Below are 5,012 nucleotides of genomic sequence, written 5' to 3' on the forward strand. Positions count from 1 at the left end.
CCATCTCAAAGAAGCACAAAATCACTTTTACGGACTTTTAAATTTAATGTTCCCTCCTGGTGGAATGACCTGCCCAACTCAATCCGAGCATCTGAGTCCTTAACCATCTTCAAGAATCGGCTAAAAACACATCTCTTCCATCTTTATTTGACCCTCTAACTCTAGCACTCTCTATTCTAATTCTATTCTTAAAAAAAAAAAATAACACTAGCGTTCTAATCTTTTTGTATTCTATCTGTTATCTTTTCATTTATTATGCAATTAACAAAAGCACAAAAAAAAAAAGACCTCTAACACTAGCTTGCTCTATTCTTTTTCTATGCTATGTTTTCTTTTTATTTATTATATTATTTAAAAAAAAAACTTGCTACGTGTACTGCATTAAGCTAACTGGGACTTGTTATAGCACTTGTATATCATTGCTCTTTTGTTGATTTTGATTGCCATTGTCCTCATTTGTAAGTCGCTTTAGATAAAAGCATCTGCTAAATGACTAAATGTAAATGTTAGTATAGAGATGGCTGTTTAGCCATTTTTATTATCATTTTTATTATAAACATTCAAGGGAGCTGCTAGTTGGAATTAGATAGGCAGAACTATTGCCGCGAAGAACGTAACATAAAAAACAAATAAACACAATTTTTATGTCAAGCTCTCAAAGGCCCAGCTGTAGCACTGCCCCTGCTAGAAATGTCTGGCTTAAGAATACTTTCGATTTCATGATACTATACATTTAGAGATATAGCTGCAGCTACACAGCCAGTGCAAACATCAGCACTGCTTTGTGAAGAGTGTCAGCTGTTCAGCTTGACCTGAAGATAACAATGTTACTGAGATGAATAACATGGCATTTCCGAGGGACGAATGAAAAAGATTATTATCGATCATTCCACAAAACACATGGCCTAAAAGTGCTATGCAGGAAATAAACCCTTTTTTGCTACTGACATTGATAACCAACAATACTTTACTTTCTGTATTGGAGTCTTCACTCAACTTTTTCCTATCTTGTTGTATCATAGTGCTTTTGAAATAAGAGTAATTTATTATTTGTACTAAACGTAATATGAAATGCTACTTGAAGCAAAACATTTGTTTTGTTATATTATTCTTTAAAATAAAACCGAATTACATGAAAGTATGTATGTTGGAGTTTAGCTACCTAACTAGAAATGTCGGATTTCGTCGAAATCTTATAACTTTCTGTGACTGCATCTACTTTCGATTTCGTTACATTTAGTAATGCGAGTTATCTAAATGATAAAAGCAGACTAAATGAACGAAGTGTGGGAAAAATCCTTCAGAAAACTTATTACTCAATTTTAATAAGCTTCATGCTTTAACATGCGTGGTGATGAAACAGTTTGCGTAATTTGCAGCTTCTTCTTGGTCGTCGGTTATAGGCTAACAGTCAGGCCTGGAACTGGCATACAACTTCGCAATTTAATAGATTTAAACACTCCAAATAGGCCTAATTGTAACAAGGGAAGTATTAAAGCTTACTTGCAGTAGTACAGACGGTCTTGTGTACAGGGAACAGAATCCAGATGTCTTTGAAAACTTTCGATTTTTTGTTCGCGCTCTGTTAGCGACAGATTGTAGATTAGCCGACTGCACTAAAACGACACACTTTCCAATGTTTTTCGGTCCTTCACACTTGTTGTTTGTCATGTGGTGATTCCAAAGCAAAGTCCAATCTGGTAACAAAGATTCATTATGAACTCGGACTGGTAACGATTAACAGCGTTCACTGTACGCTCTGATGTTCGCTCTCATTTGCCAAAGAACTGTACATGTTCACTGAGGCGGAGTGAGCGATGCTGAGCGCGGGCTGTCAATTATTCTCGTGCTCTGTCGTCGGTATAGGAAGATGGATTGTGTTCGTAAATGTTACTTTTCTCAGAGCCTGTAAAATGTTTTCTGGGACCTGGTATGAATCAAAGCCAACCAACGCTTTTTCTTGGTGTAGTTTTGTTTTTGTACTATTACTTTCACTTTCGTCTTCTTCGGTGGGTTTAAATGGTAGAGCAGCTGAACTGTTCATACCGCCACCTGCTGGACTGGAGTGTGGAGAGTATAAAGTACATACAATAATTTAAACGGTAAACATGGCATTTATTTTTGTCCGTTTCTGGATCATTTTTAAAATATACATATTGTAAATGCCTGACATCCTGAGGTTCTTTTTTACTGCATGTTTAATCCTTTGTTTCATATTGACATATAACTCTTACCAAATTCAAAAAAAAAAAAAAATGTAATAAAATACCATTAAATAGTTTAAAGCAGCCTATTTAAGAGTTCCTTTCCCCACAAAGCAAAAAACAAACAAACAAACAAAAAAACACTTCAAAACCTTGAATGAAATACATCCTTCTAATAATTAATTTTGATGTACGGTACCTTGCCATTTCTGTAATTTCTCTTCTCAAGATACAGAACATTTTGTTTTTTCTCATAGTATATCCAAAGTTTTGTTTTATGTGATTAATAACTTTATAATACTGGCCAAATATTTACACACATATGTAGATTCATTATATACCTCCTCTATTCATTATATTCATAAATTAATTAAAACATTTCTCAGAAGCCCTTCAAAGTGTTTGATCTCCTTGTAACAATTTACTGCAGAAATGACCACCTAGATCAAAGTGTATCCATGTCTATGTTTGCAGAAAACATTTCTTTGATCACATCATTTGGAATTGTTGCTTCATATTTAACCTAAATGATTTTCATATATTGTGCACAATATGAGTAAGAGCAGGTTGGGAGTAAATAATGGATGTCAGAGAGGATCAAAAGCAGAAATGTTTTAGTTATCTAGTTTTAAATAAACATGCACAACACCAGAGGGCTATTGAGTCGCTGGGACACGGGTTCAAATCCGGCCTGGATCAAGTGCCAATATCATCCTTTCTTTCCTGTCTGCTCTCCACTTCCTGTAAAATAAAGACAGCAAGGCCAAAAATTCAGTTGCAGGTTTAATGTTTTTGAATAAAACATGCTATTACACAAAGGTCAAGATGTGTTTTTTAGTATTCAAAAACCTACTGACCTTCACTGTCACAGTGTGTTCCACAGGATCCTCTCTGATGTAAGTTCCTCTAGTTGTTGTTTTTCATCATATGAGAACGGAAAGGCTTCCTGCGTGATAGTAACACTGACTCTGGATGACAACAGTGTTAATTATGTTAATGATTGTATAAAATAACTGCCAGTGAGATGAGAATGGATTTATAACATTTGTCTTTATGTATTAGTCAGACCTGCATGGCCACTCATTCATATGTCATTTCTACAGGAAACTCTACAGCTTTAAACAGAAGAACCTCTACATCTGCCAGAAGATTAGTTAGTCTGGACTGATGAAAGAGGAGAGACTCCATCAACACCTCTTACTTCAGTCAAAGCTTTATTATCTTGTGTTCAGAGTATAATGAACCAAACACAACTCTTCATTATACTCTTACTTAGATGTTTCTTCACAGAACTAAAACAATATATTTGTGCAGACAAAAAACTGGCTTAATACAAATTAAAATAATGCATAAAAAAAAAAAAATATATATATATATATATGTATATATATATATATATAAATGTAAGAGATTATATGTAAACATGTACAGAAATATAAAATATAAAATATAAAAATGAATTTATGGCAAAAATAAACATAAAATTGACATTGATAGTACCGATTTGAATCTTTAGACATGTAGACTTACTCTTTCCTTTATTTCACCTGTAAATAAAACCACAAAATATAATTTATCACATGTAAATACAAAACCAACAATAAGCATTCAACATTACTCATGAACTTATATGTTTCTATTAATGCTGCATTATTAAATCTGAAAGTCTGAGCCTCTTCCAGCTGTATGCTTTAGTTATCATTATTCAAAAGCAATACATACAGTAATAAACTTTAGTTTTGTTAAAGCAGCGCTATTTGAAGCCGTTTAAATTGGTTATCAAATAAATTTGTCTGTTTATAAACACTGAATTCATAACAGCTGTAGGTTTTGAAATGCTTGCTTCTCACCCAAAATATCCCTTCTGCTGTCCTCAATGATTTAAAACAGGTAAGGGGTAGGATTTTTTATTTATGCTGATACTCTCAGTTCATATTTGAATATATAATGAACATTTAAAATTTTGATTATAGAAATCACATCAAACATATGAATTTATTACAGTACTAGTGAGGCTTGTCTGAGGATTCCTCATCTGATGGTGACGTTTCCTTTTCTGTTGATTTCACAGGTTCCTGAGCTTTTGACCAGTGTGTTAACAATCCACCAATGAAGTTCACTCTCCAGCTGAACCAGTCTTTCTCCAGGCTGCAAGGAGGAAGCAAAAACAGTGTTGAGTGGAGAAGTTGTAAATTAGTTACTGTATTTCAATTACTTTGAGTACAGAGTATAACAGACTTTTAACAGACTTGAGTACAGAGTATAACAAACTGATTTTACATTACTTGCCGCACATTTTTATAGATCAATATTGGCAACACTTTATTTTAAGGACCAATTCTCACTATTAACTTGCTTATTGGCATGCATATCCTTAGCATATTAATCAGTGGAGTCAGCATATTAGCTGTTTATTAGTACTTATAAAGCACATATTAATGTCTTATTCTGCTTGACCATATTCTAGATCCCTTAACCCTACCATATATTAAACTTAACAACTACCTTACTAACTACTAATAAGCAGCAAATGAGGAGTTTATTGAAGCAAAAGTCATAGTTAATAGTTATTTGATAGTGAGAATTGATCCCCAAAATAAAGATTGACTACAATAGTTGTGTTTTAAATATAATACATTCAAAATGCTAATCTGAGTTAGTCTGACTACAACAAAGAGATGTTTACTCACCTCAGTTCACAGTTTGAGTCTCGTAGCACGTCACTGAGCTGCTTCTCTGAGTCTCCAGTCATTCTGTAATTCAAATCAAGCTCTTTTAGAAAATGTAGTGCTTTTGTGTTTGTCAAAG

Source organism: Sinocyclocheilus grahami, unplaced genomic scaffold (assembly GCF_001515645.1).
Source record: "Sinocyclocheilus grahami isolate Dianchi unplaced genomic scaffold, SAMN03320097.WGS_v1.1 scaffold1309.1, whole genome shotgun sequence".
In the NCBI taxonomy this organism is placed as follows: Eukaryota; Metazoa; Chordata; class Actinopteri; order Cypriniformes; family Cyprinidae; genus Sinocyclocheilus; species Sinocyclocheilus grahami.